The sequence below is a fragment of the Rattus norvegicus genome (genome assembly GCF_036323735.1).
Source record: "Rattus norvegicus strain BN/NHsdMcwi chromosome Y unlocalized genomic scaffold, GRCr8 chrY_unlocalized_34, whole genome shotgun sequence".
Lineage (NCBI taxonomy): Eukaryota > Metazoa > Chordata > Mammalia > Rodentia > Muridae > Rattus > Rattus norvegicus.
In genome coordinates this window covers 268705-284482 of record NW_026947394.1, presented here as the reverse complement: position 1 = coordinate 284482, position 15778 = coordinate 268705, and the positions used below count along the sequence as shown (strand labels likewise).

The following is a 15778-nucleotide window of genomic DNA, read 5'->3' as shown; positions in this document are numbered from 1 at the left end:
TTCTGCATTTGCAGCTCTCAGCCATCCTACAACCCACAGAAGTCCACAATTGTATGAGGATGCTGTTTGAAAAACAGATGAATAGATTTATTATAGTTGTTCTTCACTGTACCCATATTAACACAGACGGCAGAGCATATGATGCATTCAGCTCTGTTTGTAGTGTTTAATTGCCCATAAGGTCCCAAACAGTTGTGAGTTGATTCTGTCAGAGTACCAGCAAAGTAAAATATGAAATGCAAAATTTCAGAACTCTCCTTCCAAGACTGTTTGTGAAAGAAGTTGTTTGCAAAACACTGTCCTAATAAAATTATTCCATTCTCAATTTGATATTTTGCTTTGATGTCTTGAAGTGATGTTTATTATTGATATGCAGGTCCCCTCTATTGTCTCCAGTGAGAAGGATTCATTCCTTAAATGAATGTATCTGCAGATGCCTGAAAAAATAAATATAACAATTTGATCTTGATAAAGTTCTAGGTTAAAGATGCAACATCCTACTCCGAAGATCCATATAAGAAATACATTTGACCTTGACCTTATGCAGAAATTTGACACATATTCCCTCTGTCCTTGGAGTTTAATTAATCTCAGATGAATAATTGACAACCAAGAATAGCCTTTAGAATCATTTTACCCTCTTCACTAATAGTTTTGAGCAAATGGAACACTAAAAGATCACAAAGAAGAAATGGTTATAATCAAAAGATACATGTGGTTCAGCTCTAACTCTCATGGTCAAGGTGACTTTGGACACGCTCATTGTGGTCATGGATTGCTCTCATAAGACTCTGCAGAAGGTTGTTCCTACTGCCTCATTTTAAGGTCCAGGAAGACCAAGCCACCAGAGCTGATCAGGTTCCCTTAGAATGCACTTGAAAGCCACATACGCTGAGGAACTTTTGATGTGCTTTAGCTCTATTTTCAGTTTTTTTAAGCCTCTACCAAACAGCAGGCTACCATTTTTACTCCCTACTCAACACCTCTAAATCTGCCCTAGCTCAGTTGCTCAGTTGACATTAGTCATTGCTCACCACCCCAAGTATGCTCTCATCTTACTGTGTTTCTAACATCCTGCCTGCTACACCAATTGCCACTCCATACTAGATATCACATGACTGGTAGCTCTTACTCCATCTCAAGTACTAAATACTTTCTCCACCCTTGTGTCTACTAACCTGCCTGCAGGAATACTAGATATCCACACAACTGGTTGGCCAAGAGCATCTTTATTGAACTATACAGAAACAATTTGGAAACAGGACCTTCAGTGTTCGCAGGATGATTCCTGATCTAAGAATCAAAACGAGACCATACAAGACTCAATACATGTCTCCGGTTTTGGAAGGGAGATAGAGCAGTTAGAATTTCAGAGTTGAAATTCAAATAATTATAATATATATGTAGCATTAGTTATGCCAGGAAAAAAGGATCCAAGAAAGTGTAAATGGGTAACATTAAAGGCAAAAGAAAAAACAAAAACAAAAACAAAAACAAAAAAAACATACTATAACCAACAATGTGGACCTGTCAGAAAGGCTGGCCTTTTTCCGGCCATCTGAATTTGTACTTGAAATTCTTCCGACCAATTATTGATCTCTGCATGTAGAAAAGAATAAAAAGAAAAAGAAAACAAAATAAAATAAAAAATCAACAAAATGTAACAAAACGCAAAAGCAAAAGCAAATCAACCCCATTTCTAAAAAAAGAGGATCGAGTGAAGATTGTTTGAGGTTCTCATTTTCAACTACAACTACAAGCCACCAATAGCTTTCAATGCAAAAATTATTCATTATTTTATTTGAAACTTCTCTGTCGGTCAAAGAAACAAGGTTTATACGATGCAAAAACAGAAAACAGAAACAAATCATACTGTACAGCTCACCACTCATATTACTATGGTGACTGTGGGCAATGCGGAGAATATGTGTTTGACAACGGGTCTTGTGGTTTTCTATATGCTGGCAATATCTATGACTCTGATATGAGTTAGAGTCATCACAAAATCATCACTAAATGAACTGCTCCTTGTCTTTGGAGCACAAGATGTGGCAAAAACTTGACTGACTATGATTTGTAATTTGGACTAGCATTTGTAGTAAAGCTAAGGCATCTGATGGAAAATCCTCCACCAAAACACTGGATCGTCAATGTTGTTGCCAACCAAAAACCATGTCCTGAGTCTACCCTGCAATCTCCAGAAGAGGTTTCAAAATGTCAAACTTCACAATATTTTATTTGTGGCTTTGTCTTGTTGTCATTTTTTATTTTAAATAAAGTGTGATTTCTGGCATAATCCATATAATTTTTCCTCATATAGAACTTCACTTTTGATCTCAAATTCCATTCATGAAGGGGTACTCTTTTGTTGGCTAAGTTTTCTCTTTTCCTTTTATGGCTTGCTGTGATTGCTTATTGTGGCTGTCTAAATGATGCATTATTGAGCAACTGACTCCATCAGATTGGCTTGTAGGCATCAGTATTTTGCATTTTCTTGATGGCTAGATGATGTATGGGGACATTGCCCACTGTGGATGGTACCAACATTAGTAATCTGAGGAGGTTACAGAGAAAAGGTAGCTGAGCAGATTAGTAAGCAGAGTTCCTCTTAATTTTCATGCTGCTTCCGTGTGTCCTTTTCTTGTATTCCATTATGAACTGTAACTTGTGAGGTGAAAAACACCTTCAATTTCCCACCTTGGCATTTTTATGATTACTATAAATTAGTAGTACTATCAGAAACATTTGGCATTTTCTGGAGATCTGATCTGATAGTCTAGACTCCTGTTGTATGTAACCTCACCTTTTAAATCAATAAATAAATCCTGGACGCTCCAATCCTTTGAAATATTCACTCTGACAACAACATCACACTGTGTATGTAACCCTTACATTTTTTTAATCTCATGATATTTTTCCTCCCTCTTTGTTTCTCTTTAAAATTATCTCCCTAATCATGCTAGCACTTAGCACTTTAAAGTTCTCCTCTGTCCCATAGTAGAATAATTATAGTCAAATTCTTGAGTTTCATATAAGTGGGTGATTTATTGTAGTAAAATTTTCTAATCAATATTTATTGCATTAGCTTTATTAATTAATTAACAATTGACATTACTATATTATCTGCTTATACTTAAAAATATAAAAGCTTTGATTGATTCAAGTCTTTAAGGTCCTTCAGAACATCAGCTGGAACATTTCCTTATATATTCTGGATGGATCATCATTACTTCATATGTCTTCTAACTAATAGTATGCTTTATGACTTTGCTAATCCAGGGTATTTTGTTATATATTTTAAGAGTGTTTCAAGTGTAATATTTCCCTGATTTTTCTCCCATTGCCTGAAATTGGAAAACAGGAAAGATAATGTGTTCTGAGTAATCACTTTGAATTCTACAATTTATGAATGTATTTTCAACTTTAAGAAACTTAATCTTTTAGAGAACAATTGTCTCTATTCAGGATCACTTCTATCTAATTCATAGTGGTCTTTGCATTTTAAATATTTTTATCCACAATATTTAATTTTATATTTTCAGATTATTGTGAGGGGAATTTTACCCATATTTTCTCACAGTATGGTTTGTATTGGCAAAAAGTAAAGCTAAGGAATTTTGTGTGTTCATATGATGTTCTGCTTTTATGACCCTATTTTTCAGTCTTAAGAGACTGATACATTTTTAGAGTTTTTAAAATGGTATCACAACATCTGCAAATGAGAACATTTTGATTCCTTCGTTTTTCATTTATATTCCCTGGATCTTCTTCAGTTGTAATATTGTTCTAACTAAAATTACAAAAACTATAATACATAGGTATGAAACCAGTGTATATGCTTGTCTTCTCCTGCTTGTAGTGGAACTGCATTTGATTTTTCTCTCTTTAGCAAGATGATTTTGGTTGGCTTCTTGTACCTTGCCTTTATTATGTTGAACTATATCCTCCATACCTACAGCTTCCCCAGGACTAATCAAACTTGTATGTCTGGGATTTGAAGAAAGCTTATCTGGTTGAAGATTATTTTTAATGTTGACTTGAATCTGTTCACAAGTATTTTATTGAGAATATGTGTGTATAGGTGTAAATTAGCGTGTAATACTCTCTCTTCCTCTCTTTGTGTCAGTCGTCTGTAACTTTTTCTCCCTCTCTCATTACCTTCCCTTTTGCCTCATTGTCCCCCTGTCTCACTCTCTCTCCTTATATTCTTTGTCATTGTTAGATAAAACCAGATTCAAAAATATAATTTTAATGTATTCAATCCTTTTCTCTACTTTATGAAATAGTCTTAGACACTTTAAATGCTATTTAAATGTATATTCATTTCTTTTCAACTGAATACATGTGGTCCTATGATATTTGAGGTGGGAGAAATTAAATACCGATTCTATGTAATTGTTTAGTATAGAGCTGCTTAAATTATAAAAAATGAGCTGATTTAATATTGATAAATCGAATACATCTAGTATTTACTGTCACTTCCAACCCCGACCAGCAGGAAAGGAGTGACACCCCACATTCTTCTCAAAGCAGTATATTCAGGAACCCTTTTGTCTGCAAGCATGAACAATGCCTCCATCCAGCCCCGAGCCCAGTCCCTTATATCCTCCCTCAACCACCTCAACCGTCCAGTCTGCGTAACCTCCATTCATAGGTCCACGTCACATGGCCTGATCTATCGTCATGGTGCGCCTGCGCAGCTCTCACGATGGGGCGTGGCTTAATTTCAGGTGCTAGTCTTGAAACTCTGCAGCAGTCCCGGGCTCTGTCTTGGGATTACCGCTACACCCACTCCCCACAGTAAATCACGAATGCTTTAAAATATATTCTAGATTTTGGACTGTAAATCTAAATAATCTGTGTTTTCTCCATGTTTCCTATATTCTCTTTCATTTTATTAATTCAAACCTTTCATTACCTAACATGGCCAGAGGTTATGACAATCTTGTTAATACTTTCCAGGAGTGACCTCTTCCTTTCATTCATTATATAGTTGTCTACATTTTATTGATTTCAGCCATAACGAGTTGGATATGCATGTTATACCCCAAGGCTAAAAAGCCATCCTGAAACAAGGTGCTAAGAGACTGTAGGTGGCCAAATTGTGGGTGGGATCAGACATAAAGAGCGTCGTCTGGATACAAGAAGTGATACTCTCATGTCACATAGCAGCTGTGGTTTCCTGCACAGCTTCAAGCCAGTCAACAGTCCAGAATGCAGTATAAATGCCTGAAAGCTGTTACTCCTAACTGACACACTCTGGACAGTTAGTGGCTTTTGTTGGAGGATTGAAAAATTTTTTGTAAGGGATTATCATGGGATTATTAAACAGTATTTTAATGTAGAAGTTACAGAAAAGTAGGATTCAAAGAAATAGAGTGATGTTGACAAAATAAATGGGTAAATTGTCCTCAAAATACTTTGGTGGAAATTCTCAAAAATTAAACAATTAAAGTATATTCTACAATTTTATGTACATAGAGTATGTTTTCTGATATAGGGATGTTTCATAAAGTGACCTTAATGAATTTTCTTAGCTACAACAGATCTGCCAATTCTGTGAGTTTAATGGGAGCACATTATATGATTTAACCTTAGCAAATTTAAATTAAAGTGGCTATTTTCAAAAATACTAAGAATTGTTTACATGTACACGTTGAGCAATGAGCTTCTATAAACCAAAATAAAAAACTAAAGAACTATATATCAAGGAAAAAGAAATAAATTGGGCTACATATCTAAACAAAAAATTCACAATTGAAGAACTCAAATCAATAAGAATCTAATGGCAAATATGTATCATCCATATACATTATGGAAATGCAAAACAAAATTATTCTGAGATTTTTTTCATCATTTCAGAAAACCTTGGTTAATAACACATGAGCCAACTTATCTTTACTGTATAATGGAGAGAGGGGAGCATTCCTATTCTCCTGGTGGGAAGGCAAAATTCTATAACAACTTTTGAAATCAATATGATGTTTCTTCAGGAATATGGAAATGGATAAGCCTAATGATATAACTCGAGGGTGTAAATCCAAATGATGATTCATCCTATATAGAGACCCTTCATAATGTGGAAATATTCAAGTTCTTCCTTAACAAATGAAGACATAAAGAAAATGGATGCTTTTACAGATCAGAAAAAGGAAAGCATGGAATTTTCAGGACAGGAATGGATCTTGTGAAAGTCATCATAGATGAGGTAATCCAGAACAAAAAGAAAAAATGGGATACAAATTCGCTATAATCTGAATGTTAATTCTCCAAACTGTGTTTCTGTATGACCAGTTTAGTGTAAGTGTCAAGGGACATGGTCCAGACTGTCTCCATTTTGGGAAGTACAAATGTACATATGGATTGCTGAGGGACACAGTCAGGAACAGGAATGTCAAATGTGAAGAAACAGAGGGCAACAATGGAGGGAATATAGAGAAGTACAGCAAAGACTGAGAGACATTTGAGGCATGGAATGGAGACCTAATGGGATAGAAATACAAAATATGTTTTTTTTTAATTTAACATCGAGGCAACTAAAGATTTATAGCTATAAGGACAAAAGATAAAACTTTAATTTTGTTTATCTTTGTGAAATTTCAATACTAAGTAATTTATGAAAATTATGGATTTCAACTTTCAGTAAACCTGAAACAGTATAGATAATGAATATAAAATCCTTAAGGAGAACAGATGTGAACATCTCTATTGTAAACATAAATATCTTATATTATAAACAGTATGTGTGTAAAATAACCTCTTCGTTTTTTTATATTTTGAATGTCATTGCTCAAACTGGTATTTTTATTGATTCCCCATTCTGATCCTTTTCGTTTCTAATATGGTGCTCCCCCATCTCCTTGCCACTTCACTTTAGCCCTCCAACATCCCCCTTCTCTGGGATATGATGTCTCCACAGGACCAATTGACTCCCTTCCCAGATACGGCAAATGAGGCAGTTGTCTTCTCCATATGCTCTACGACCTATGTAGCAGAACCCTTTGACTGACCCAAGTATATTCTATTTGGTAATAAATTTCCTGAGCCTCGAAAGTGTAAACTTAATGATCCTGTTGTTATTCATATTAGGCTCAATCCCCTTCAGATCCTTCATGCATTCCCCTAACTATTCATTTCTGGCTATCAGGTTCTTTCCAAATATTAGCTGTATCTACATCTGTCACGGTCAGGTGATGGTGGAGCCCCTCAGAGGACAGACATATTAGGGTATTATCCGCAAGCACATCTTGAAATCAGTAAAAGGCCAGGATTTAGAGTCTGTGGATGAAATGCTTCTTATGGTGGGGAGGTCTCCTAAGGGCCTTCCCTTCAGTGTTTGCTCTGTTTTTGTATTTGCATTCTTGTAGGCCTTGGATATTTATAGGATAAAGATTTTGAACTGTGTGTGCAGCACCATTCCTTCACAGGTGTGCATGTCTAGCTATAGGAGGCAGTCTCTAGTGGTTCTACCTCTTTGCTGCTTGGTATTTCAACTACCATAATCCCATTAGGTTTATGGGAACCTCTTGCATCTCTGGCACCTGGGTCTTTCCTGGGGATATCCAAGTTCACCACCCACCACTGATATACTTATTGTCATTTATTCCACTTTTCCTCTGGAATACTCTCGTTTCTCTTTTCATTGTTGCAACTAACCTTACTTTGTCCATCATTCTCTACCTATAAATAAGTCCCCATCCCTCTGCCTTTCATGATTATTTTGTTCTCCCTTCTAAGTTGGTTGCAAGCATCCACAATTTGACCTTCTAACATGTTACCCTTCATGTGATAAATGTTCTGTATAGTGGGCATTCTGAGATATGGGGTAAAATCGGCTTGTCACTAAGTTCATCCCATGTTATTTCCTTTTTGATCTCTGTTACTTCACTAATTTCCAGCTACATCCCTTTGCCTACAAAGTTCTTGGTGTCCTCATTTTTAATACCTGAGTAGTGTTCCTTTATTTAAATAAAGCACATATGTTTTCTCTATTTATTCCTCAGTGGAGTTGAAGTAAATCACGCTTGTTTCCAGCATTCGACTATTTTAAGTAAGGCTGCTGTGAACCTGTTCAACCACATGTCTTGTTGTATGTGGATCAAGTTTGTGTGTATGTGGTGAAGTGAGTGGTAAACTGGGTTTTCTATAGGTTTCAAATAGGTAAAGCTATTTGCAATTTTCTCTGAACCTCCACATTTCTATCCAAGTGGAGTAGTGTTCCACTTTGTCTACATCGTAGCCTACTCTGCTACTTCATAAGTTTTTTTATCTTAGTCATTCTGATTGGTGTAATATAGAATCTCTGGCTAATTTTGATTTGCCTTTTTCTGAGAACTATGGATGCTGAACATTTCTTGATGTCTTTCTCAGCTATTGAGATACCTCAGTTGAGAATTCTTGGTTTGGCTCTCTACCCAATTATAAAAGTTTGGATATTTGGTTGTCTGGGACAGTAAGGAAGAAGATATCAATATGGGGGGGAAAACCACAATAAAAGGTGAGGGGAAGAGGTTAGGCGTGTGGACAGGAAAGATAAAAACAATTGAAATGCAAATAAATACCCAATTTAATAAAAATGGAAAAAGTAATCTTCCTCTTCTACAATCTTACTGTTAAGTAAATATAGCTTTTGAGATTTAAAAAAAAATATTTCCTATGGAAATTACAATTGTATATGCACAGGGAAGGCTAGTGCTCAGCACTATGTGAGCTGGTTATCTGGAGCCTGAGAATTAAACTTGTGTTTTGGATCTACCTATTAGAATATTTTGAGGAATGTTTTTTTTAATTATTTCTACAAAATAACTGAGCCTGACACTTCTTTGTTGAATATGTCCAATTGTTTTTACAAAGATACAGAAAAGTCACTTAATCTTTTCAAAAAAAATGTCACATATATTTCAGCATTGACTCAATATAAATTAGGGTTGATATTATAAGATATTATTAACATTGATTTCATATAAAAGCAAAATCTGTACTTGGTTGTTTATTGCCTCTTTTTATTTGTTTCATTGTATGAAATATCAAAATCTACATTTGCATCCCATTATCATTTATTAAAATATTAATTTCATTGATTGTAATATGGCCCAGATGCAGTGGAAAATGGGAGGAAAAATGAGGACTGCTGAGAAGTGTTCAGTCTCCTCCTTGTGAAGCTTGGCATATATCAAAACCAGAAGGGTAGAGTGACTAAAAGTCATATGTAAAAATGAAATAATAACAAATGGTGTATATGTTGTGAAAAAGATAAGCAAGCTTCATATTTAAGATTTTTAATATTTAAATGGGCAAGTTATTTTAGATTGCTTTTATTGGAGGTCTTTCAGAGGAGATTATTAGATCTTAGTAACAAATGACTACAAATATGATACACTGCTATGCTTATTATTTTAAATTAATGATACCTGGAGTAGGCAAATGCTGTATGAAGTTTCATGCACTATACCCCTGTTTAGAGATTGGAAATGTCAGAGATGAAAAGGGTTATCTTTGCTTCCTTATTGAATTTTATTTAATTAAATGAATGTTTTCAAAAAGAAATATTAAAAAATATAACCATAATTGAATAGATTTTTGTCACAGATAATTGTTTTGTTCTCAGTATAGAGCAATTTCATTAAAGAGTCATGCAATATTGTTAGTTTGTCTGAGTCATTCATCACATTAAATCATCCAATAACCTTCAGAATGTTCAAGTTAAAAATATCCATATTGTAACCTGTTCCAAAATTCAACTTTATTTTCTTTTCTTCTCTATTACACTTTGGTGCCATTTTTTCTAGTATTTACCATGGATTTTTAAATAAACCTGCTTATGTAATCCACTCAGAGTCACTTGTAAATATTCTTCAACAACTTTCACTCAATATGAAAGTTCAGGACTTTTACACTTTTTTTTTTACAAATGCATGAAGCACTTCCCTGCATGAGGTCTTCTACAAACTCTGCTTTCTTTTTCACAAGTGTTCCTCCTATGCTTCCTGTCACATAGACAGCTTTCAATTTTAGATCTGAGTAGAACTAGCACTTTGTAACAACTTTGTTTTTCTTGTCTAAAGTTTCATTGGAACAAACTGTTGGCACACAATTTATTAGGGCAAAAATAGATAATTTTGGGTTTGGGAATTTAGCTCATTGGTAGAGTGGTTGCCTAGCAAGCGCAAGGCCCTGTGTTTGGTCCACAGCTCCGAAAAAAAAAAAGATCATTTTATTATCTCATATAACAAGAACTTATAAGTATCAACCAGTTTGTGGGAATCTTCCATGAATGTTTCACCAAGATACTTTCCTTTTATATTCCCAGTCTTTTGATTTGTTTCCAGATATCACGGATCCCATAATGGTTGGATTAAAAAGGATTCACTGTCATGATAGGAAACTTAGCCTTAGAAATTCCCTGTTAGTTGCTACCTCTGAATAAGGATGTTTTAATCAGATCATGCAACTTGACGCCACAGAGATGTCATCCTTCTCTAGTTAGCATTTGCACACTTTTGTCCAAAATGCCATGTCTTAGCCAGAGTTTCTATTGCTGTTATGAAATACCATGACCAAAAGGAAAAAAAAAGTTGGGAAAGTGTTTATTTTAGTTTACCTTTTCTTTTTTAAAATTTATTTAATAGAATTTTACAATCCAGATCTCATCCCTCTCCCAGCACATATTCTGACTGTTCTACATCCCATACCTACTACCCACAAGCCCATCTGAATGAAGATGTTTCCCACTCCACCCCTAGTCTACCAGCCCTCTACACTCCCTGGGAACTCAAGTCTCTTGACTGTTATGTGCATCTTCTCTTGTTGTGTCCAGAAACAGAACTCCTTTCTTAGAGGCCTCATATTAGCTGGTGCATGATGCCTCATTGATGACACAGTGTCTGAAAAAAAAAAAAACACTGTGGTCCAGGTTAGTTAACACTGCTGGTCTTCCTACAGGGTTGCTCCCTTCCTCAGCTTCCTCGAGCTTTTCCCTAGTTTGACCACAGGGCTTGGCAGCTTCTGTTCATTGACTGAGTGTAATTGTCTGCATGTGACTCTTTCAGCTGGTTGTTAGGTATTTCAGAAGGTGGTCATGTCAGTTCCATTTTGTGAACATGACAAAGCATGAGTAATAGTGTCAGGCCTTAGGGGACTCTACTTAATTTGGTTCCCAGATATGGCTGGTCACTGGGATTCCTTTTACTCAGGCTCTTCTCTGGTTTTGTCCCTGAAGCTCTTTCAGACAGGAACAAATATGTGTCAGAGAATTGATTTGTGGATGGCCACCTTATCCCTCACTTGATGATCTCTTTTCCTCATGGAGGTAGACTCTTCAAGTTCCCTCTACCCACTCCCGGACATTTCACTGAGTCCTGATAGTCTCTTACCTCTCAGGTCTCTGGAATATTCTAGAGCCACCAACCACCTCCAACACCTGAGCTCCTGAGGTTGCCTGTTTCCATTCATTCTGCTGACACTCAGGGTTTCAATCCTACTCTCCACCAATAACTGACCATGTTCCCCTCTTTCCATTACTGTCTCCTTTCTCACCCAGGTCCCTCACTCTTCCCTCCTGAGGTTCCTTTCTTCTCCCTCTAAAGTGGGATTGACATTCCTCACTTTTGCTGTTCAGCTTGTAAAACTTTTATTTTTCCTTTTATAAAAATTAGATATGTTTGTTTACATTTCAAATATTATTCACTTTCCCAGTTTTCCAGTCATAAGAAACCTATTCCTTTCCCCACCAGTTCTTCTATAAAGGTGTTCCCCCTCATAACCATCTCTTTTCCATCACCTCCTGACATTCCCCTCCCCTGGGGTTCCAGCTTTGGTAGGCCTCAGAGCTTCTCCTCCCATTGACGTATAACCAGGCCATTCCCTGGTACATTTGCAGTTGGCCCAATAGTTGTGTCCATGTACATTCTTTGATTATTGGTTTAGCAACCGAAAACTATAGGTCATGGGCATTGTTGTTCTTATGTGCTTGAAGCCCATTCAGTCCTGGTAATCCTTTCTCCAAATTTACTAACAAGAGGTTCGTTTGCATTCCACTGGTTTGCAAATAACCTTCACTTCTGTAATTGGCATGCTCTCCCTGGGTCTCTCAAAAAAGATCTAGATCCATTTCCTGGTAGCATGCACTTCTTAGCGTCATCAGTGTTATGTAGTTTTGTGGCAGATTGTTCTTTCTATCTATCTACCTATCTATCTATTTATCTATCTATCTATCTATATATATATATATCACCATCTTTCTATCTTAATCTATCAATCTGTCTCTCTCTCTCTCTCTCTCTCTCTCTCTCTCTCTCTCTCTCTCTCTCTCTCTCTATGTATGTATGTATTTTGGTGGTTCCTACAGCTATGTGGTTAGGTTGAATGGTTGAATTTCAGGATGGATTCTGTGAAACTAGGTAAAAAAAAAGTGGAATTAGGAAATGTCAATTCCAGCCAGACTCCCTCCTGTTATTATGAAACTACTGAAGTTGAGGATTCTCTGGACATCAAGCTATTCCTCTTCCTGCCCATCCTCCTGATTCTTGTGTTTGGCATGAAGAAAGAATCCTGGTAAAAACTCCAAAACCCTTAAGTCTGGTGCTGAGAACACAGGAAGGTAGATATTATAAAACTGATATCTAATGGGACTAGATATCTGCATTATATAGTCCATGATGTCCTTTGTTTACTGATGTCTCATAATATCTGGATAAAATAAGGATTTGGAAATTATCATTTGAATTATGTACACAATATTTATACTGTTATATTCCCTCTATAGCTGGGCAGGCTTTATTGCTAATTCATTGCAAAAAATGGAATTGCAAAACAGAATTTTTGAGTACATATTCAGGAATATATACATATAATGTCTCCTATAAAGAAAAGTACGATACAAAAATGAATTACAATATTCAATCAATTAAAGGTCTGTAGGGAAAATATTGGCCTTTGGGAAACAGAGAAAAACTGCACTTCTTAGCTTCATCACTCTTATCTAGTTTTGTTGGCTGATATATATATATATATATATATATATATATATATATATATATATATGTGTGTGTGTGTGTTTGTGTGTGTGTGTTTGTGTGTACATACACACATAAGTATGTGCATATATATACTTTTGGTGCCTCCTAGAGCTATTGGTTTGGTTAGGTGGAATGTTAACATGGATTCAGCGCATCTAGGTCAAAAATGTAAAATTTACAAATAACAATGTCAAATAGACTCCCTCCTGTACTTATGAAGGTATTGAAGTTGAGGATTCACTGTTCAAGCCTTTCATCTCTCTGCCCATCCTCCTGCTTCTTATATTTGTCTTAAGAAAGAATCATGGTCACACATCTAAGGTCTTCAAGTCTGGCCATGGGAACACAGAAAGGTAGATAGTGTAGTAGAGATATCAAATGTGACTAGAGAACAGAAATGTATAGTCCATGTGGTCCTTTGCTTTATTGAGGTCTGGTAATCTTTGGATAAAATAAGGATTACGGAGTTTATCATTTGAAATAGGTACACAGTATTTACACTTTTATACTCATTCTATTGGTGGGCCCCCTTTGATGCCAAAATCATAGCAGGAAGTGGAATTGGAAATCAGAATTTCTGAGTACACATTCATGAATATTTACAAAGCCTTCTATCAAGGAATATACAATAAGAAAGTGGAATACCATATTCGTTTACAAAAAGGACAGGTCGGAAAATTCTGGCCTTTACAAACAGAGAAAACCTAGAAAATTGAAATGTATGTCATGGGAATGAACCTGGGAATAAAAAATATTATACAGAAGAATCTCCTCCACTTCAAGTTCCTAGATCATTTCTACCCATGCCAGGAACCTGACCAACTTTCTCCATTCAGAGCATGTAACCACAAGTGAAGTAAAGAGAAGTCTCTAGCTTTAAAGAGAAGGAGTACATAAAGGTTTCCCCTGTGTCACAGGAAACATACCTGGAAAAAGCACTCTAGAAACTGGTCAATGTAAGGAAAGCTGTTTGCAGGTAGGCCATTGCAGTTCTCACAGACATCATCATTAGGCCTTCCATGAAAAATCTCTTGTATCCTGGAGGGCCCTAGCCTCTCCTGTGATGTCACAAGTGTTGTCCTATCTGCAAATAACTCTCAGATATTCCTTCAGTACCTACAGGGTTTACTAATTGGCCTCTAGTTCACAGCAAACAGCCATTTGGGAGTGAGAATGAAGGGGATGTAAAACTCAGCCATGTCTTGGTATAAAAAAAAAGGAAAAAAATATGTGAACACCAAGAAATCTCATTGAGTCCTTGGTAGGAGTTGAGTAGGTACTTAGAAGAAATAAAATTAATCTGAGCCTTCCACACATGGAATAAGGAGCTCAGAGACTGTCAGAAGCATCTGGACCCCACTGCTTCTAGTGGTTCCTGTAAGTCAGAGAGTTTATATCATTAATATCTTAATTCCAAAAGCCAGGTGTTGGGAAGGGCACTGTTCTTTTCCTTAGAGCTCATGACTTTTATATTTTTTGCTCAGAAGAAAAAGGTCCTAAGGAAGAAGTGAAAGATAAGTATTCTGTACTCATCTCAGGGTAAACTTTTTGATTATTTGGATACCTATAGTGCAGTTTGTGTCTGATACTGGTATTTAGGAGAGAGACATGTTTCTAGTTCATCATATCAGTCTTTCCGATAGTATTGCTGAATCCCATTGCCTGATTGTGACCCTTTAGATTTCTCAGTCAATAGGTTTGATTATATGGCACTTTTCTTATCTATAACTTATTTGTTTTATTTTTTAGCAATTTTTATTTGATTTTTGCATATTTACATTACAAATATTTTTGCCTTTCCCAGTTTCCTGTCCATAAGATCCCTAACCGGTTCCCCTACTCTTCTGTATAATCCCCGTTACTGCCCTTTGACATTCCCTTGAATTGGTACTAAAACCTAGTACAGACCAAGGACATCTCGTTCCATTGGTGCCCAACAAGGCCATTCTCTGCTACAGATGCAGTTGGAGCCATAGGCGATCCATGTACAATCTTTCAATATTCATTTAGTACCAGAAAACTGGTTTTTTGGCATTGTTTTTCTTATCAGATTAAAAGCCCCTTCAGCTCTTGTTATCCTTCCCCAAAATCTACCAACAAGAGATCTGTTTTCAGTTCACTGCTTTGCCACGATCATTCACTCCCGTATTTGACATGCTCTGGCTGTGTCTCTCAGGAAATACCTATATATGTTTATTCTAATCATGCACTTCTAAGATTCGTCAATCTTACCTAGATTTGGTGGCTAATATATCTATCGTATATGTATATGTATATGTATATGTATATGTATATGTATATGTATATGTATATGTATATGTATATGTATATGTATATGTATATGTATATGTATATGTATATGTATATGTATATGTATATGTATATGTATATGTATATGTATATGTATATGTATATGTATATGTATATGTATATGTATATGTATATGTATATGTATATGTATATGTATATGTATATGTATATGTATATGTATATGTATATGTATATGTATATGTATATGTATATGTATATGTATATGTATATGTATATGTATATGTATATGTATATGTATATGTATATGTATATGTATATGTATATGTATATGATGTATATGTATATGATGTATATGTATATGTATATGTATATGTATATGTATATTTATATGTATATTATGTATATGTATATGCATATGCATATGCACATGCATATCTATATCTATATCTATATCTATATCTCTATCTCCTTCTCTATCTCTATCTCTATCT

At 35.6% G+C, this 15778-nt stretch overlaps 1 long non-coding RNA gene across 1 annotated transcript in view; it reads right to left on the bottom strand.

Annotated features, from left to right (window-relative positions):
- The window catches only part of LOC134484715 (uncharacterized), a 168760-nt gene continuing 152982 nt past the window's right edge, over positions 1–15778 (bottom strand). Inside the window, exon 3 of the long non-coding RNA XR_010062406.1 lies at positions 1–437. This is a non-coding gene — a long non-coding RNA (uncharacterized LOC134484715). The remainder of the gene's footprint in view (positions 438–15778) is intronic.